Source organism: Pinus tabuliformis, chromosome 8, assembly GCF_031772625.1.
Source record: "Pinus tabuliformis cultivar Carrire ecotype Pingquan chromosome 8, CPIR1, whole genome shotgun sequence".
Classification (NCBI taxonomy): Eukaryota; Viridiplantae; Streptophyta; class Pinopsida; order Pinales; family Pinaceae; genus Pinus; species Pinus tabuliformis.
In genome coordinates, this window is record NC_142294.1 from 1,536,082,811 (window position 1) to 1,536,105,587 (window position 22,777).

Below are 22,777 nucleotides of genomic sequence, written 5' to 3' on the forward strand. Positions count from 1 at the left end.
TGAGGTCTATCTTTCTCTTTTTGCTTCCACGATGCTTTGCACACCTTGTTTCTCACCAAGTAGTGGTATGCCATGCTCCTCAACATATTTTTCTCTTTGTTGGATTTATCGAGCATCTTCTCCAAGTGCATGTTTTTTCTCTCAAGCCAAGATTCATGATCAGCTTGAATTTCTTGCTCAAGTGTGGCCAATTTGATTTTCCTCCTCTTGGCAGCTTGTCGGTGTTTTTGAGCTCCATGGATGAGTGGGAGTGATGAGGGGAGGTTTTGATGCTAGCTGTAGGGTTTTAGGGAACGAAAGGTTTTAGGGGATGATATTTAGGGTTTTGGGGATATTTGACTAAATTTTGGGATAGTGGGATTAGGGATTTAGGGTTAGTTGATTAGGGATATGGGATTTTGGGAATGGGTTGATGAAATGTAATGAGAGGGAAAAAATGAATGAAGGAATGAAGAAGTGAGGGAGAGAGAGATAGCTAGGAGTGGAATTGGCAGCAAAACATACAATTTTCAAAGCCTATGCAACTGTTTTTTGCAAGAAATGCAAAGAGGTAGGGTTTTGATTTTTTCTCATTAAACCACCATAAGCACCAAGAGAAATTCATTCATTGGTCATGGAGGGATGTTAACTTACTTGGGCAATGAAGAATTTAGCAATTTGAGAGTCTTTGGAGGAAGATTTGAATGGATTTCAGGCTTTCTAGCCCAATGTGTCATGCCATCTCAATGCGTCGCACTAGTTCATTTTTTACACTGCAGAGGGCTGCCCAATGCGTCGTGCCATCTCAATGCATAGCGCCATTTTGAAGGAGACTTTTGGAGGCCTTCCCTGTGTCCAAATTTAGTGCAGGATAGCTTTTTGGAAAGCTTATTGAGTTTAATTTCCAAAACAACTTGAATTTTTAAATTTGGAGTTCATTTTCCTTGTCAAAAATCAAATTTCCCAAGATTGGTGAAAATGTACAAAATGAGGCTACCTCAAGGTAGAGTGCTGTTGCAGTCAACTTTTGAAGGTCTTCCTCAACTCCAAATTGAGCTCATGATAGCTCATTGGAAATCTATTTGTGTATAGTTATCATTTGACTCATCAAGAAATTCCTTTGGCCAACCAAGCTAGGAGAGAACTTGATTTTCCCAAGGTCACTTCAGAGGTGCATCAATTCTCCTGAGGCAACTGTATTTTTGACATTTCTATAAAACCATGACACATGTGTAAAAGGTGAAGGAGGTTTTTCTTACTTGGCCTATTTTGGACAAAAATCTCTCTCAGTTTTCCCAAATTTATCTTTTCTTTCTCAGAAACATCATTGGAGTAAAACCTATCCTGATGTGTGGAACACGGGATTTGTCGAAATGAAGTGAAATGAAAGGGATAAGGGGCTTCTAAATTCTTGAGAAAATTTTTGGAAGTAGGGAGGAATGTTAGGAAGTAGGGGAAAGTGGAATTTCAAATATTGAGTCAGGGGAAGGGTTCAAAAATGGCAAAAGACAGGCCTAGCCTAGAAAATTGTCAAGTTGTAGCAAGAAACTAGGGTTTGTGCAAAAATGAGGAATTTGAGGGATATCAGTGATGGGAAGTGTTTAATAAAGTACATTAAGGATAGGGGAAGGTGTATGAACATCAAGATACAGGTTTTGCTGATGATTTGACCATCCATGAGAAATTTCCTTCAAAACCCTAGGAGAGGGAAATGAACCTTACCTAGGCACTACTGAAGCATGAACAAGGTGTAAAATAACCCATTGGAACCTGACATGATGATGAAAACCCTATAAATGATGGTACACTCAACTGAATGGTGACATGGACTGACATTTGGACAACTTTGACAGGAGTAAAAGCAAACCCTAGACCTAATACCTAGTGACCAAATTTTTCTCGAAGAATCACTGAAATGACAAAATTTGACCTCGACACCTTAAAATCACTTTGTAAGAGCATGTTTGATCACTGGAGGAAGGCTGTAAACACTGACACTAAGATTTCATAAAATTCACTTTATACTAAGTTACAATTTGATTTGAGTTAATGGTTGAAACATGTACTTCATTTAATAATTAGGACATGTGTTTCTTTAAAATTTATTATAGATTGAAATATATAAAGGTAGAGCATGCACACCTTTACTCTTTGAAAATATGTCCTTTATCCTACAAACAATATAATCTTAAGATAAAGTATTATTATTATTATTTAAAAAATTAATAATATTATATTTTTATGTTTCATGAAAAGAATTTTTCATGGATCTCTATTTACTTAGCAAAATATATAATTTCCTTGATTATGAATTATCATAGAAGATTAAATGTTAACTTCATATAATTTTGAATAAAGGTTTGTAATAAGAATGATTAGGTAGAAGGTTTATTTTTCTCCTCCAAATTTTCAATTCTCACAATTAAAATGTTAACCATAATGATAAACACCCCTCAAAGAAAAATCATTCATAATAAAAATTATAAATATATTAATTATACCAAATATATAATAAAACCAACACAAAATTATTATAATATATATTTAAAAAAATATTTATAAAATCTGACAAATTCGATTAAACATAAAGTCTCATTCAGAAACTACTTATTACTTCTTGGTTAAAGAAATATGAGGACTACTATGTCCTCCCTGTCTGTTCCACCATTGCAAATCATCATGTGTTTCATATTTTCATCATACAAATAAATATGCATTAGATATATGCATTATAGGCATAGTAAAAGTCATAAAAATAGATGAGTAAAAAATAATATTATATGGACACATAATAGAAGAATTTCCTCTTCAGCTAGTCCCATATGTCTAGAAGATGTTGTGTGACTTGGTCTTCTTTAGTTACTGATATTTCCCATACTCCTCAATACACCTCTAATCCACCTTTGGATAAGTCATCTGCATTTTTATTTTAGGTCATATAAATATGAGTGAAGGTAATATGAGTGAAATTGTGTGACATTTGAATGATTTTTTTATAAACAAGAAGAATAGAATTGTTTCACAATATATCATATCCATTCATATAATATATGATATATTTTTAGTCTCCATATATGTTGAGGGATGTTATGTGCAAGGAAATTCCAATCTAATGAATCCCTTTTAGAGAAAATACTTCAACAAAATTATTTGTAGCCGACCCAATTTTTGAGAAAAGCATGTAGTAGTGGTGACAAATCATAAATTAAATTTCATGAAAACCCCCAACAATGGTTTTTCCATATATATATATATATATATATATATATATATATATATATATATATATATATATATATATATATATATATATATATATATATATATATATATATATATATATATATATATATATATATATATATATATATATATATATATATATATATATATATATAGATATATATATATTTGATAAATATGTGATACATAGTTTAACTAGTTCTTAACATGAAGTTGACATATAGAATATACAAAATATTAATGACAAAAAAAAATTGATTGCCTATTAAAAATAAAATATTTCAATATCTCTCTCTCTCACAAACACACACAAACACACATATATCGGTGATGAGAATGATTAATATATGTTGAAATAGAAGAATAATAAGTCTATCGGACCTTAAAAATGTAAATATTATTTTGATTCCCTTAACTTTGTATTGCTTTAGTTAAAAGCTAGTAATAAAGGTGTTTCAAAATTTCCATAGTTTCCATGAATTAGGAGGTTAGTAAGGTTAGTATTTTAACATATGCTTTCAAATTGATTTCTAATATGGGTCTACATAGCCCATTCTAGGAGAAATTTTCCTTAGCTTTTCTCTTCAATCCTCTTATGTCACAAAAACGATATATTATTCAATATCATCATGTTTTCTAACACATTATTGTAGAACAATGATTTAGCCAAGAGTTGGAATCTTGATGAAATATTTGTTTAAGCTGCTAATGGTTATAGTTAGAGTTGAATCCAACTTTGGGGAGCCTCTTCTCATACACGTTATTTATCTTATTCTTGTACATCAATTATTTAACCATGATCTTACATTGAATGGGGGAGAGGCTCATTTTATGAGTAGGATAGAGTAGGGAGGACATGCTAGGTTGTATTGGTTTTAATATTAAGAGTATATGCTATAAAATTATTTTGGATTTTCTCTATTCTTAATGAATTTTCTCCAGAGACACTACATGCTAGAACTTAGCAATAGTGACGAGAGTATCAAATAGGAGACTTTTCTAATCCCACAAGAAAACGTTTATTAATTTACACATAAGAAATATCATTAAGATGATGGGCTCCAAAACTGAGAATTGAGCCATTAGGAATGAGCACACAAACATCAAGCCTCGGCTAGTACTAGTGTAATTTTTTTCATAATGATATATAGAACATACAATCTAAAACCTATCTTTCAATAGAAAATGGTGATAATAATAAATTTAATTCAACATATCTTAATATTATTATTCAACTATAATAAATCTACATATAATAATTATGAAATGGAAATAATTTATAATCAATAAGCCATATATGTTTTAGAGGAATTTAATCATCCTCATCTTTTACATCACCATTAATAGTTATAAAATATTTTTGGATTTTCTCTATTCTTCACGAATATTCTCCATAGACACTACATGTTAGAACTTAGCAATAGTGACCAGAGTATCAAGCATGAGACTTTTCTTATCTCACAACCAAAAGTTTACTAATTTACACATAGGAAATATCATTAAGACGATGGCCCTTTACTGAAAATTGAGCCACTAGGAATGGGCACCCAAGCATCAAGCCTCTACTAGTGCTAGTGCAATTTTTTGTATAATCATATATATAGAACATAAAATCTAAAATCTATATTTTACTATAAAATTATAATAATAATAATAAACTTAAGTTAATGTATCTTAGTATTATTATTTAGTCATAAAAAATCTACATATAATAATTATGAAATGAGAATAATTTATAATAAATAAACCATATAAGTATTAGGCAAAGTTAGTCATCTTCATATTTTACATTATCCTTAAGATCCCAAATACCGTGGTAAATACAATGGGTAGATTCTGTCCATTTTGACCATATCGAAAAAAGGGAATATTACGTTTATCGTATAGAAAATATTTCATGTTTCATAAAATTCACTTTATACTAAGTTACAATTTGATTTTCTCATAAAAATCAGAGTTATAGTTGTAAAATATATTATTTTTTATTTTTGTATCCCAAATCAACCTAGCAGGCTAAGTTACAATTTGATTTGCTCATAAATGACGTAGGAGCATCGGGATTAGCCAACAATGTGAAAACTTGTTCACATGTTGTGGCTAAACAGGTTGAAATTCATTGACTGTTGGGTCAAGACTAGTTTTCACTGAGAGGGTTGGATCTTTCAAATAATTTGTTATAATTCATTATTGTAATAAGTTGGGACTATATTATTTTAGATTTAGAGATAGAGTTGTTAGCATAGGTGTGAAGGAGAGCTAAGAAATAGAGGAATTATTGTTAGATCTCTTCAGAATAGAAGATTGTTGTTAGATATTGTTAGAGGAATTATTTGAGTGATGAAAAGGAGAAAATGTAATAATTGAGAGGAGAGAGAGGGTTGTTGAGTGGATCGAGGCATAGAGTGAGTTTGGGAATGCATTGTGAGACAGAGGTATTTTCCTTGTGTAATCTGGCCTCAGGCCAAGACTCTGTATTGTTTTATTTGTAATAAAACAGTGTTGCGTGAAAGACTTATTGAACAGACCATGGAGGCTTTTAATGTTGATTTCTTTTCTTTGTGTCTAAATATTGATGCTAGCCGGTGTTTTCTTGTTGGTTAATGAGATTTTTGTGCTAAAGGATCAATTGGTGAGCGAACTACATAAATTTGGTTCTGCAGGGCAAAAATTCCCAAATACACTAAGTATCGGGCTAAGACTCAATTTAAATAGAGATTTGGACTTCAACTGTTATAGGCGGAAGTGTTATTGATATCAGGTCCATGTAACCCCATTGTGTTGAAGCCTATGTGTATTTTCCATATCGCATCATTGAAGGCATTACAAAGGAAGTCACGATAAAACAATTAGCAAATTCGAAAGGGCGGATTTGAAGTTTTATATAATTGGATGTTTAGTGTTATCGGGTCCAACGGGCTTTACTGCATCACGTAAGTGGAGCAGTCCAATCTTTGCAACTCTCAATCACCGATTGGTATCGCATTGGCATATCAGAGTGGGTTTATGTATATTGTTAAGTTCCATTACAAATCGCTGATGGCGATAGCGATATCAAATCGGACCAAGGGAGAATGCCGATAGTTGGGAAGCCTGCACTGCTGATCGCCGATATTGCGATTAGATCCTAACCGTCCGATTGTCCGGATCCAGATCAACGGCTATAATTTAAAGAGCTGCTTTGAAAGAGGAAAAAGGGAACGATTGGTTATTTTGAGTGTTATATCGGTCCCGATAGTGTTAAGACCTTTCCGATGGTTTTTGGTCCTGAAAGGGATTAAAGCGCCGATTTAACAAAAGAAGGGTTTCTTCAGTCTCGTAAAGGGGAAAAGCTGTTGTTTTAAAAGGATTTTGTCCCGATTGAGAGGAGGGGTGATTGTGGGCATAAAGATCCATTGTGGGTTAAAGATCCCTCGTGGACTTTATTCAAATCATTGCTTCTGCTACACCATTTTTGGTATCAGAGCAGAAGAAAGAGGTGTTTGCAGCAAAGATGGCACTGAGGAGAGGAATTAGTTGAGGAAGACCAGAACCAAATGAAATTTTGTTGGAAGAGGTGTGGAGTTGGAGTGCACGAATGGAGACAATGGAGAGAGCCCAAAGAAGAGCACCTGCTGACGGAGCTGAGAGTTCTTTAGAAGAATTTGCTGTAGATGTGGGAGAAGTAGAGGAAGACAATGAAACTGCCAAAGTCCTTAAGATGCTTGCAATGGTAGGAAGCAAACCCGAGATGGAGATTCCCATGTATGAAGGGAGTCTGAATGTGGAGGAGCTCATGGATTATATCAGATCCATAGACTAGTACTTTTACTATGAAGAGGTTGAGGAGAATAAGATGGTGAAGTTTACAGTCACCAAGTTGAAGGGTCACGCAGCTATCTGGTGGGACGAGGTACAGGCATCAAGAATGAGGAAAGGGAAATCTAAAATCAAGCAATGGGATAAAATGGTAAGTACATTGAAAGCCAAGTTTTTGCCTAAAGACTATCATTTGAATCCCTTTAAGCAATTGCAAAATTTGAAACAGAAAGGAATGTCTGTTAAGGAGTATACAAAAGAATTCTATAGATTAAGTATTAGAGCAGGGCATGTAGAAGATGATTGGGAAAGGATAGCTAGATATATAAATGGGTTAAGGTATGAGATACAAGATGAAATTAGCCTATTAAGTTTGAAAACTGTTGAGGATGCTTATCAAGCCAGTCTGAAGGAAGAGGAGAAAATCTTAAGGAAACAGAGTCAGAGAAACAGAGGAAAGAGCTCAGTGAGAGGAAGAGGAGCTACCAGATCCAGAGGAACGCAGCATCAGCATGAAGCAGGGAGCTCAAGTGGCAGATCACCATAGAGGGGTGAATCTAGTAGAGGAAGATTCATGCCCAGAGGAAGAGGGCGAGGAAGAGATGTTAGGTGTTATACCTGTGGAGAATAGTGACACATGTCATGGGACTGTCCTCATGACAAATCAGCGAACCAGAGGGGTGCAAATGTGGCCGAGTAAAAGCCAGAACCACCTCGACTTGTGGAGAAAGAAGAACCCCCTGAAGGTGAATCATTGCTATTTACAAGAACTTTGATTTTAGTAGAAAAGGAGACTCAAGAACCTGCGCAAAGAAAGAATTTGTTCAAAACCACATGTAAATCAAACGGTAAGTGTTGTAAGGTCATAATTGCCAGTGGGAGTACTAACAATCTTGTGTCCATAGAGATGGTGGATAAGCTTGGGTTAGCAAGGAAAACACATCCTGCACCTTACAAAGTGTCTTGGTTATAGAAGGGCCATCAAGTCATTATAACAGAGCAATGTAATGTGGAAATGAAAATCGGCACATAGAAAGACGTGATCCTATGTGACATAATGCCCATGGATTTATGTCATATACTATTGGGGAGACCATGGAAATTTGACCAAAAAGTGATTCATGATGGGAGAAGGAGCATGTATACCATAGAGAAGGATGGAAACAAGCACATGTTGCTGCCATTGAAGAAAGATGTTGATAAAGGAATGCTTGGAAATAGTATCATGTTGATAAGTGGTAAAGAATTGCTGCAGGAGGTTGACAAAAGCGAGGAGTTGCATTTTGCTATCATAGGTAGGCCCAAGGTAATCTTAGCGTCTACGAATTTAAATGATTTGCGTGAAGAAATTCAAGCTATGTTAGATAATTTTATGGATATCATCGTGGATGAATTACCGAATGAATTACCATCGGTTAGAAGTGTTAGCCACCATATCGACTTAATACCAGGGGCAAGTCCACCCAATAAAGCTGCATATAAACTAACTCCTCAGGAAAATGTTGAAGTTGCATGGCAAGTACAAGAACTAATGGACAAGGGACCGGTTAGAGAGAGTCTGAGCCCGTGTGTTGTGCCCACAACACTTAGTCCGAAGAAGGGAGGAGAATGGCGCATGTGCACAGATTCTAGAGCTATCAACAAGATAACGATTAGGTATAGATTTCCTTTACCCAGAATGGATGATTTAATGGACTGTTTAAGTGTATCTAGATACTTTACTAAGATAGATTTGAAAATCAGGTATCATCAAATTAGGATTCAGGAAGGCGATGAATGGAAAATGGCCTTCAAAACAAATAGTGATGCCTTTTGGGCTCACTAATGCACCCAGTACATTCATGAGACTAATGAACAAGGTCTTGAAGGAGTATGCAGGTAAATTTGTCATTGTTTACCTTGATGATATTTTGGTTTTTAGCAAAAGTAAAGAGGAGCATTTGGAACATCTTAAGCTGGTCCTGAAAACTCTACAAAAGGAGAAGCTACTAATCAATTTGAAGAAGTGTATTTTCATGAAGGAGGAGCTGGTGTAATTGGGATTTGTAGTTTCCAAAGAGGGCTTGAAGATGGATTTGGAGAAGGTACAAGAAATCAAGAACTGGCCTACTCCCAAAAGCATATTTGAGGTAAGAAGCTTCCATGGACTTACTAGGTTTTACAAAAACTTTATAAGAGGGTTTAGTAAAGTTTGTGAACCTATCCTTGAGATGATAAAGGAAGTCAATCAGCCATTTCGATGGAAAAATGCAGTGAAAAAAAGCTTTAATCTGCTAAAAAAGCAGATAACAGAAGAGCCAATCCTAGCATTGCCTAATTTTGAGAAAGTATTTCAAGTAGAAACAAATGGAAGTGGAGTAGCAGTTGGTGCGGTGCTGAGTCAAGAGCAAAGGCCAATAGCATATTTTAGCAAGAAACTGAATGATGCAAAGAAGAAATACTCTTCTTATGACAAGGAGTTCTATGCTATTGTGCAGGCATTGAAAAAGTGGAGGCATTACTTATTGCCAAAGGAATTCATCTTATATTTAGACAATCACGGTCTATAGTTTATTAATAACCAACTAAAGCTAAATCAGAAGCATGCCAAATGGGTGGAATATCTGCAAAGTTTCACTTTTGTAATAAAGAATAAGAGTGGTAAGTCTAATAAAGTAGTAGATGCATTGAGCATGGTAAGTTTTCTTTTTCAAGAGTTTAAAGTGCGTTTTGTAGGTTTTGAGGAAATGATAGAAATGTACAAGGATGATGAGGATTTTAGAGACATCTACACAATAGTTCAGAATCCAGTGAGCCATAACAGAAGTCAGTGGATGGATTACTTTATTCAAGAAGGCCTATTATTTAAAAGCAACAAGTTATGTATTCCCAAATGTTCCATGAGGGAAAACATCATCAAGGAAAAGCACAGTGGAGGGTTATCTGGTCATTTTGGACAAGATAAAACGTTCGCTTAGGTGAATGATTTTTATTACTGGCCTAAAATGCAAATTGATATTAAAAGGTTTGTTGAGAGATGTAGGGTATGTCATTATGCCAAAGGAAGGAGTAAAAATATAGGACTGTATCAGCCATTACCCATACCAGATCGACCGTGGGATGTAGTTTGCATGGAATTTGTTCTGGGTTTACCAAAAAATCAGAGAGGAAATGATTCTATTTATGTTGTAGTAGATAGATTTTCTAAAATGGCACATTCTATTGCCTGTAAGAAAACTAGTGATGCAACACACATAGCTAATTTATTTTTTTCAGAGATTGTAAGATTGCATGGTTTATCTGTAAGTATTGTATCAAATTGAGATATCAAGTTTGTAGGGCATTTCTGGAGGACACTTTGGAAGAAATTGGGAACTAAACTCAGTTTTAGTTCAACGTACCATCCTCAGACAGATGGACAAACTGAAGTAGTGAACAAGAGCTTGGGGAATATACTAAGGAGTTTATTATATCAGAATCCCAAACAGTAGGTTTTGGCATTAGCTCAAGCTGAGTTCGCCTACAACGATACAACAAACCGAAGCACTGGAATGAGTCCATTCCAGATTATCTTTGGAATGCATCTAAGAGGAGTATATGAGCTTAGGGACTTGGGAAAATAGGAAACCAGGAGTGCAAGCGCTGAATATTTTTCAAAACAAATGTAGAGGTTACAGGAAGAAGTTAAAGGTAAATTGCAGGAAAGCAGCAGTAGATACAAGCAAAGAGAAGACTTGAAAAGAAGAGAGAAAGAGTTCCAAGTGGGAGACTTAGTGATGGTGCATTTGAGGAAAGAGAGATTTCCTACAAAAACTTATAACAAACTGAAAATGAAGAAGATAGGACCTTGTAAAATTAAAAGGAAATTTTCAGCCAATGCATATGAGATCGAGTTGCCAGAAGGGATTGGAATATCCCCCATTTTTAATGTTGCAGACTTATACCCATTCAGAGAGGCAGAAACAGAGTTGCAGAATGAAGCTATAGATGATGAAGTTCAAACCGTGAATTGGGAGGAACAGGTACCAAAAGCAGTCAAAAAGGAAGTTGAAGCTATCTTGGATAAGAGAGTATCCAAGAAAACTAGAGGGCATACATATTTCCAGTATTTAGTCAAGTGGAAGGAGCAGCCAGTGGAAGATTGCAGTTGGTTGACAACAGCTGAAGTACAAAAATATGGAGTAAGTCCTGACAGCTTGAAGGCCAAGTCTTTTCTTCCCCAGGAGTCTGATGCAGGAGCATCAGGATTAGCCATCAATGTGAAAACTTGTTCACATGTTGTGGCTAAATAGGTTGAAACTCATTGATTGTTGGGTCAAAACCAGTTTTCATTGAGAGGGTTGAATCTCTCAAATAATTTGTTATAATTCATTATTGTAATAAGTTGAGATTATCTTATTTTAGATTTAGAGATAGAGTTGTTAGCATAGGTGTGAAGGAGTACTAAGAAATAGAGGATTTGCTATTAGATCTCTTGAGAATAGAAGATTGTTGTTAGATATTGTTAGAGGAATTATTTGAGTGATAAAAGGAGAAAATGTAATAAGCGAGAGGAGAGAGAGGGTTGCTGAGTGGAGCGAGGCATAGAGTGAGTTTGGGAATGCATTGTGAGACAGAGGTCTTTTCCCTGTGTAATCTGGCCTTAGGCCAAGACTCTGTATTGTTTTATTTGTAATAAAACAGTGTTGCGTGAAAGACTTATTGAACAGCCTGCAGAGGCTTTGAATGTTGATTTCTTTTCTTTGTGTCTAAATATTGATGTTGGCCTGTGTTTTCTTGTTGGTTAATGAGATTGTTGTGTTGAAGGATCAATTGGTGAGTGAACTGCATAAATTTGGTTCCGCGGGCAAAAATTACCCAAATACACTAAGTATCAGGCTAAAACTCAGTTTAAACAGAGATCCGGACTTCAACTGTTATAGGCGGAAGTGTTATTGATATCGGGTCCATGTAACCCCATCGTGTTGGCCTATGTGTATTTCCCATATCGCATCGCGAAAGGCATTACAAAGGAAGTCACGCTAAAACACTTAGCGGATTCGAAAGGGCGGATTTGAAAGTTTATATAATTGGATGTTTAGTGTTATCGGGTCCGGTGGGTGTTATCACATCGCTTAAGTGGAGCGGTCCAACCTTTGCGACTCCTGATCACTGATTGGTATTGCATTGGCATATCAGAGTGGGTTTATGTATATTGTTAAGTACCATTACAAATCGCTAATAGCGATAGCAATATCGCATCGTACCAAGGGAAAACACCGATAGCTAGGAATCCTACATTGTCGATCGTCGATATTGTGATTGGATCCTGACTGTCCAATCAGCTAGATCTAGATCGATAGCTATAATATAAAGAGTCGCTTTGAAAGAGGAAAAAGGGCGTGATTGGTGTTTTTGAGTGTTATATCAGTCCCAATAGTGTTAAGACCTTTCCAATGACTTTTAGTCTCGAAAGGGATTAAAGCATCGATTTAACAAAAGAAGGGTCTTCAGTCTCGTAAAGGGGAAAGGCCGTCATTTTAAAAGGATTTGGTCCCGATTGAGAAGAGGGGTGATTGTGGGCATAAAGATCCATTGTGGGTTAAAGATCCCTCATGGATTTTATTCAAATCATTGTTTCCGCTACACCAATAAACATTAAATTTATAGTTGTAATAAATATATATATTTATTTTGTATCCCAGATGAACCTAAGAGGCTAAGTTACAATTTGATTTGCTAATAAACATTGAATTTATAGTTCATCAGGGAACCTATGTCTTTTAAGTTTCAACGATTTCACATTTCTCGGATTAACCAATTGAGTTGCCCCGAGACTGTAGTTGTAAAATATTATTATAACAATATATTCATAATAAACATTAAAAATATGTTAATTTATACCAAATATATAATAAAATCAACACAAAATTATTATAAGATATATTTAAAAAAAAATAATCATAAAATCTTACAAATTCGATTAAACATAAAGACTCATTAAGAAAATACTTATTGCTTTCTCATTAATTTGTTGATACATTGTGTCCCTTTTCCCTTTTTCTAAATCTGATCAACCATCCATTTAAGTGAAGGTTTTTTCCTTTTTCTTTTTGCTAAATAAGAAATCATATTTAAAGAAGCTTAATTTTTATATCTTTTAATTTTGAAATGGTATTTATGATAAATTTGGGAATTATAATTTTGAAGATTAGGTATGCATGCTACCATCAGCTCGTGATGCATGCAATGAGATTCCTTTTGATCTAGTTGCTTACCTAAGCTTATCAAAATCGTTGTGAACATACAATAATTTATGCCCATTGCCTATATTCTTCTAGGACTTTCACGAATGATGATCAGAAGCTTAGAAGTGGTAAAGTGGCTAGTCAATGCCTAGTCAAGATCAAATTTTCACTGGCTTGGGGAACTGACTTCCTTAACTATTGTTGAGTAGGCGGATCTAACACACAAATATCTCTTATGGCAACAAAAGAACACTTTTGGGCATTCTTGGCCACCTATTTAGACACCTCACTCCAGGGTTTCCTGTTATACATGACCTGACCTACTGGTTGGGCTTGCTTCTTGTCCATTCTCTTGGATTGGAACTATTTTTAAGGGAATTATATCCCTAGAGAAGATGTGCTAAGAAAAATAGGTGCCTTAAAGTGTGGATAGAATTATAATGCCACAAATATTTTTAAGTATATATTAAACTTTTCAATCTAGAACATAGTTTCATCGTTCCACTTAGCACATAGTTTTTAAGTTCCAATGAGGCGAGGTAAGGAGTTAGTTTATGGTACTTTTGAAAAAAAGAGGACTATGGGAGAATCCAATGAGGTAAAATGCCTTCAAAATTGGACGTTCACATTGAGTTCAATGAAAGAGATTGTAAGTTAGTCATCAGTACAATTATGTTATAGGTACATTACAAGATATTCAATAATTTTTTTATTGTCGTTGTCTTTTGATATCTCTGTGATGGAGCTATGATAATATTCACAAACCATTTTTAAATACTTGTGTACTATGAAATTATAATCTTCCCTTTCTTATGTGGCATGGTCTAATATTTAGAATGGTGAACTCTTTAATTTAGGGTTTTCCTATTGTGGTGCTGGTGACTTTCATTTCCATGGACATATTTTCTTGAATATCCTACAACTTCTCTAGGTTTATACTATTGTATCATGTAAGCTAGTTGAGACTGATGATAACTTGAATTAGTTACCAATTTATTTTAGAAGTTGAGGCCAATTTCTTTCTTTTCAAATTACGAATGTAATGATTGTTTTCATCTTGCTTATTAACCCAGTAATGATAACCTGAAGCATAGTGATGAAGTCTTGTTGTGAGCCCATTGTGCATAATGTTCATAATTTGTGAATAAGAAGATTATGCACTTTTGAATTACAATTGTAATTTGAACTAAAGCTTCTAGTAACTTTTAATTTACCAATGGTGAATGGACATTATAAGAAATATTCACAATAGAATATGAAGAACAATTGGGTACCTACTTCATATGCATTAAAAATTTCTTCTACTACTTAATGTGAATTACAAGCGTAATCTTAGTTGGATCTCCAATATATCTTAAATGAAATTTTCATTCTATTTTTTAGTACTATTATATGTTATTATATCCTACCTCATTTTATAGTTCACATTGTAAAAAAAATATGCATTGTGTTATGGAATCAATACTAACATGTAATATTGTATTTTATTTTTTTCAAGAATTCAATAGATAATGACCCCAGAGATGATAATCCGGACTATGTTGAACGTGCATCAGATATAAGAGACGATGACAGTGACGATGGTGATAGTGTTGGTGATAATGATGATGGTGATAGCATTGGTGATGATAATGTGGATGAAACTGATCAGGATGGTTAGGATGATGATCATGTTAATGATCATGAGGATGATCTTGACTATGATCTTGGTGGTGCGAGCTAGTGATATATTGATGATCTTGGAAATTCCTATTTTTGGATGGATGGTGTGAATTTACCTTGGAATAATGATATCGATGAAACATTTTGACTTGGTTATCATAAATTGAATTTTAGTTGATTTTATTAAAGATGATTATGATATTATCATTATTATCTTGTTAATTTTTGTATATACTGAAAATTATGAACATATTTTTATGGAGAATTATTATGTATGAGGATATTACTATCTTTGGATGGATGTTATGAATTTACCTTGGAATAATGATATTCATGAAATATTTTGATTTGGTAATCACATATTTGAATTTTAGATGATTCAATTAAATATGATGATGATATTATTACTATTATATTTTTACTTTATATATGTCATGAAAATTGTCAACGTTTTCTGATGGAGAATCATTATGTATGATGATATAAATATTTATGGATGGATGTTGTGAATTTATTTTATAATAATGATATATGTGATAAGTATTTATTTGATACTCATATATGTATATTGAAAATTGTTAATGATTTTTTGATGGAGAATTAATTTTTTTTCCAAAGAAAAAAATCATAATTTCATTAATGAAAAAAAATCACATGTTTTACCTACTTACAATATGTCCATCATCTAGTCATCAACTAATGATCATAAGTTCATATATAATCAATTAAAATAAGCAGAGAAAAGTTAGACATTTCTCCATTTCCTTTTTTCAACCTTCCACCATTCTCCTTGAGTTGGAGTAGGTGAGACGATTGATAGTTGATTTTCTTCTATTCTTGAGGTTTCCATGTCTGAATTTGAGTTATCGAAAGCATGTTGGTGTTTTATTCCTCCATTTTCCTTTTTTTTAGATATTTCTATTAACTGATTTGTGGGGCCTTGTAAATCTGTTGGAGTGTGTGTCTTTCCAGCTTGTTCTTCATTTTCTGGTATGTGTTGTTCTTCCTGATTCGGGGTGGGGTCCTTTTCTTCTTCTTCTTCTTCTTCTTCCTCATCTGCTTCATTTAGGGGAAATTGCCAGCCTTTTGGCTATTTCCTATTTTCTTCTCTCTTCCTTTTTCTTTCTTGGCAATAGGGGACATGTTTTGTAAGTTTCCTGCTTGGCAACATATTCGACATCTGAATGTTGTTTTCTCGTAATCCGAGATTTGAGTCCAACACTGCTTGTTGTGTATTAGTTGAATGTGATCCGGTAGACCTTTACTGAGATCCACTTCCACACATACACGTGCAATGGTGAATATTCTTTCTTCCATCCTTTGCTTGCTAAGATCCTGCAACTCACGGTAGTTCATGAGGAACTCACCATAGAGGTAGTGTGCCCAATTAAATTGAACTCCCTTTGTGCATTGGGATGCCAAAGATACAACTGGTGCTGACATTTCATCTGCGTGACACTTCCACATGACCTTCCCTGCTAAGAGTTTCGTTGCCACTTTGACCGCAGGGTCACAGATGCTTGAAATGGCATAACTGTGCGGCTTCTTTACCAACTTAATTTTTTTTTCATGGCCTTCACGAGGGTATGCTCGCCATCCTTCGAGCCAAATACCATTGCTGGATTTCCCCCTATGTATCTCAACCATGTGATCCTATGGATCAGCATATTGGTTATGGGTATTGGCTCCTCTAGCCACAAACACCCATTGTGTACCAAGCACAATAGCTGCTTAATTACCACCGTTGTGATGGGCGCGCGGTTGTAATGCAACACCCATAGCAGGTTGAGCAGTCCTGCCTTATCAACGCCTCTCAGCCACTTCTGTGGCTCCAATGCAGTTACTCCAGTGGTTTTGTGGAACACAAGGTGCATGAGTTGATCCGTTGCTAGATGAGGAAACTGATCTGTGTCCGCTAAATCTGAGTCTTCTAATTTCAAAAGGAGGACATGGCGCAAGCACGGTCCTTCAAACAAAATTTAGTCCAGCAAGAGGAGTGTGTGTAGGGTGACGTTACTTTCATCCATTTTTTTGGGCACCTTGGTCATGCCTCTATGTGGAGGAACATACTTAAGTAGCATAGTGATGGGGTCAGACCCCTCAATTTCAACATCCTTTGTTTCCACCCGAACATCCTCATCATCCATTGGGATATCCTTGATCTCTTCTTATTTCGTCTCTAGGTTAATCGTCTATCCCTTTTCCTATGAGGTGGGCTTATCCTTCTGTGGGTATTTTCTGGGAGATTCACGCATTGGCTGTGGTGGCATGGCCTGCTCACCCTTCTTGTTCCTGGGACCCTCCATGGTCGGGTTAGGCCTTGGTCTAGGAAAACATGGTGACTTTGGTACTTCAGTTGGGTTCTCTGCAGGGGTAACCACTGGTACAACCAGTTCTGCTCCTATAGTGACCTCCAAAATAACTCTCTCGGCTGTCATTACTTCAACGTCCATGGTTGTTGTCCACAGAATAATATCACGGGTGATTTTGTGGACAGTTTCCAGAAATCAATCAAACACTGGGAAATCATGTAGCTCTTCGAAAAATGCGTAGTTTATGCACAGCACATAGTAAAACTCACAATTTCTCAATATGAAAAGTGTTTTTCACTGGGCAGCCATATGTAATTTATAGTCCATTTTGAATTAAAATCTGACCATTCCCCCCAAACTTGATTCATTAATGCTAGATTGGCGGCAGATTTTCAAAGCTTTTGCCCATAAATTCTGACTTAAATGTTGCCCACCTGCTTCGTTTGGCCATTTTTTCATCGTCAAATCATGAAAAATAACTTTAATGGTCACTTTCCATCTCCGATGTGCAATTTCTTCCCTGGTAGCATAGCTCTCTGCATGCTATTGTGCACTATGTGACATTTCCTTATTCTACATAGTTCTCTCTACACGTAGTTCTCCAACTCGGGTAGTGTAGTTTATAGTCCCGCACCTCCTTTCAACTGCCTGGAGTGCTAAGATTGTGCTTCCCTCATATAGTCACCTAGCTGGATCACGGTGTATGGCTTCAATCGACTGCCATTCACCTTCCCTGGGAAGGGTTCTCCATTCAATTTAACCAGCTAAACTACTCCACCATCGGTAATCTCCTTGATGACATATGGCCCTAGCCAGTGCATCTGAAATTTCCCTGGAAATTTATCAAATTTACTGTCATATAACAAGACCAAATCATTTATCTTGAAGGTGTGCAGTTTGATGTGTTGATCGTGCCATGCCTTTTCGTGTTCCTTTTGAACTTGTTGATGAAATCCAGCTAGAAATTGGTCCTCCTCAAGCTCTGATAGCTGCATGAGCCTCCCTTACAGGGCTCTGCGGTTTGCCATTCATGTGAGTTCTGCTATGCACAAACTAGGTACAATGTATTCCATTGGCATCACAACTTCTACGCCATACATGAGTCTGAAAGGCATTTTCCCGGTGAGCTTCTTGCAGGTCGTTCTATAGGCCTATAGCACCGCGGGTATGCTCACATCACAGTCATTTCTATGAACATTGCAGACCTTCGTCAGTGCATTCTCTAGTATCTTATTGAATGATTCCACCATCCCATTAGCCTGTGGGTGATAAGGCATACTCTTTTGATGATACACCTGAAATTCCTTTGTCAATGCACTGATTGTTTCGTTAAGAAAGTGCATACTGTGATGACTCATCAAGATCTCTAGATAGACAAATCTTGTCAACAGGTATTCAAAAATAAACTTTACTAATGTCACGCCTATACAGTCCTTCATAAGTTGTGCCTCTGCTCACCTCGTCAAGTACTCTATCGCAGTGATGATATACCATGTACTTGTCTTCCTTCCTTGAGGCTGAATTGGACCCACAAATTCAATCACCCATTTCTCGAATAGTTGTAACATCACTTGTGGTATTAAAGGCAGTTCATCCCTCTGGAATGGTCTGCATAATGTCCTCCTACAGCTCCTTCATGAGCCTCCACGAGAATTTTTCTCCATTCAAAGTCAGGTACATAACGTTGCAATATTTCATCCGACCCCATTTTGTACAAATGTCCTGCAATGACAGAGAAGTCTACCATGCGCGCCACTAACTCCTTCTTCTGCTGGATTGTATACCCTTAAGGAGTGGTTCCCGTCATAATGAAATGTATGATATCCTCAAAGTGAGTGTCCACGATGTGCACTGCAAAGAGCTACGCATCAGGAAACCCATCCTCCAAATTAGTAGGTTCCTCTCCCATTTCAATGCACGTCAGATGATCAGGTCCCACGTTCAGTCATCCTGGCTTCACAATAACTTGAAAGTCATACTCCTGAAACAACAAAAACCATATGCAGATCTCCCCCCCCCCCCCCAACATAGGCTTATTGACTATGTATTTCAACACAAAATGATATGTATACATCTTAAAGTGTCCACCCAACAAATAGTACCTAAACTTTTGGAGTGTGTACACCATGGCTAGTCATTCACACTCTGTATTGGAATAGTTCTTCTTAGCCTTGGATGGTTTCCTACTCATGAATGTTATAGGATGGTCAAATTGCCCCTTGCCATCCTGTGTCAGCATGACCCATAGCATAATACATGAGGCATCCACGTGCACATGAAATTCCTTCTTCCATTTCGAGAAGACTAGGATTGGCGCAGTGACCATTTTCTCTTTCAGTATGTCCAAGCACTTCTTGCATTCATCATTCCAACAGAACATAGCATCCTTTTTCAACAACTTCTCCATGGGCACGGTGATATGGGCATCGCTCTTGATGAAATTCCTATAGTATCTGGTATGCCCTAGAGTTGCACACAGCTATTTCACATTCCTTGGCATCTCCAAGTTGACTATCATTGTGATCTTCATGGGATCTACCATCAATCCTTGTCTGCATACCACATGACCCAGACGGATCCCGAAAGGGACACAAAATAGACACTTCTTTAGATTGAGCATGATCTGGTATCTCCAAAATGTATCTAACATCAAGCGCATACTTGCCACATGGCACTTGACCAATCCAAAGACTATACAATCATCAAAGTATACCTCTAAGAACTTATGAATGAAGTCTTGGAATGCCCCAATGACTACGCGCGAAAATATTGCTAGTGCATTCTTCAGACCAAAAGGCATTATGATGTACTAAAAACATCCCCATTCAGTCACGAAGGTCATCTTCCTTCTATCCTCAGGTGCAATTTTGATTTGATGGTAACTAGAGAACCCATCAGTGAAAGGATATGCTTCTTGGCCACTTACATTATCCAAGACCTCATTAGTGAACAGGGTCGAGAAAGGATCATGCACATAAGCGCCATTCAGCTTCCAGAGATCCATGCATATCCATATTTCTTCTTTATGTTTCTTTTCCTGAACCATTATCAGGCTTACCCAATCAAATTCTTCCACTGGTTCAATAATTCCTGTCGTGAGCATCTTATCTAACTCAGCGCAGACCCTTTACTTATACTTCGGATTAAGGTGGTACGGTCTTTTTTTTATAGGTTTCGCGTCCAGTTTTAGGGTGATCTTCATGACACCCATGTCTCCTATTATCCCTTTTAAATTAGAAAACTTCGTGGGGAACAAATCCTGATATTCACAGAGGAGCTCATCAACCTTGTCTACTATCACATCATCCCAATAGTCCCTACTTTTTGCAAATTTTGGTTCCACCTTTGTGCCAACGTTGACTTGCCTAGTTTTCAGTGACGCGGTTATGTCTAGATCCCCTTTTGGTGAACCTTTAATGTCGTGGTGACCCTCACTTTCCAGAATATTAATCTTTCTGGGATCCTCATCTTCTTCTTCAGTGGTCACGTTATAGCATTTCAGCACATGACTCAGCTAGGTAGTCCAATCAAGCTGGACCAGGTCCAAAGGATCTTGTGGTATCCTAAAGATCATTGCTTTAATCTCTTGTAGTGTTGTGTCAATATAGTCAAACCCAGCCTCAAAGCTAAACGACATTATAAACCACTGGTGCAAGATATCCCATTCTCCAGTGCCATGGTGGAGCTCTGTTTCCAAGTACCAATTCATTGGTATGACATCTAGTGTATGACAAAATAGATGCACCCATTTAGTCTAGGGCTCTACTTCTTAAGGTTTAGTCCATTTGGCTAGGTGATCATGAGGATCATCCCTTCCATAATACTTATCTTTCATCCGCACTTTTTGCTACCCAAAATGTATTCTCATCATCCTCCTATAGTCATGCTAATCACTAAAATTATCCTTGTGCGTACCCCACCATCTTGCGGGTCTAGCATGTAGTACTCAGTCCAAGGCCTGGAAGCGATGTTTCTCTGACACTTCTCTCTCAAATGCATCCAAAAATTGATCAATAGTAGTTATCACATCATATTGAGGTAGATCCCTGACTTCGAATGACACATAGCACAATGACTTGGTCATCATATTACAATGCGGTGTAGATATTTCATGCAGCTAGTTCTGCGAGTGCTCTAATTCTTCATCTGAATCTGACATGCAGGAGCTTTTGCAGTCCCATGCAGTATGTTCATCCGATGTCGGATTTACCCAATCCTAGTCTCACACCGTTATCTTGTAAATTTGGTTCAGATCATCATCACTTTCATAATCATGGACTAGCTTTGTATAGCATGGTCCTTCCGCAGGATCTAGTGGCACCACTACACGGAGCGACTTGTTTTCAAATATCATCTTTTGCTTCTTTAGGTTGATTACCCCATTCATGTTAGTGGCCCAATCGATTCCATGGAGCACAGGGTAGGGATTTCTATCATCCACAATCTCTATTACTTCAAAATCCGCCAATGCGCTCACGCCCTCTACGTCAACTGTTACCCCTTACAACCACCCCATCGAGATAATTTTCTGTTGATTTTCCATCCTTAATTGGATCAGAGACCACTGGAGTGCAGGTCTCCCCATTCTTTCCCAATTCTATTTTGGAAAAAAATTTGCATCAGAACCCAGATCTAAGATAACTTGGTCCATTTTGTATTCCCCTATTTTTGTAGTGAGTCTCATCTCATGCCTAGTCCTTGACTTATGATTTCCAAGCTTCTTGAATATGCATGGTTCTCTAATAGCACCATCCTTGCCAGTGCACCAATTGATTAGTTCCTGCAGGCCCTTCACTACCTCACTATCGCGGAGTAGTTTCATGCAGGTCTCCAAGAATGTGGTAATCAGGGATGGGCCCGTTTCTTTAACTAGTTTCTCCTAACTTCCTGAGGTAGAGGCCTCGTGAAGCTTTTCTTTGCTTCCATAAATGTTTCTTTTGCGTGCTCTAGATCACACCCAGTCTCTTTTTCTGTTTCTTTGCGGACCCATTCTCCTTCTGCAAGTTGCTTTCCTTTATCCTTCCCCATCGTAGTTTCGCTTTGCAGCATAATGTTTACCTTAGGTTCTTCTTCACAAGGCTCAACCCTCATCATTTGGAGGTTCGCCATCGGCTGTGGCAGCTGCACCCACTTCTCGTGAATCTTAGCCAACAATATTGAGCAATCCTTAGTCTCATGGTCAAGCTGAGTGCAGTAGCGACATGAAAATCGTGTCGGATTCGAACAGTCCCTCGCATAGTGTCCTAGGGCACCACAATTGTAACAAATTAGCTATCCTCAACCTCTACCAGGCCCTCCTCCACCTCGGCCTTGGCTGCTCCCCTGATACTTACCTCACGTTCCCCCAACACCTTGGTCCAGACACCGTGTTTCTATCTACATCCTATATGCAAGTGTCATGTCCTTCATTAATTCGTAACTATGGAAAGTGTTCTCATCATGACCTATTGATTAATAGAAATTGCAAAAGAGTTGTTTTGGTGTTTGTACGAATTTCTGCAGCAAAGGACAATTATCAGTTGCATGTTTCCTGGCCACCTAGCATATAGCGAACCATAGTGTGGGCCCTGTACTTGGCCC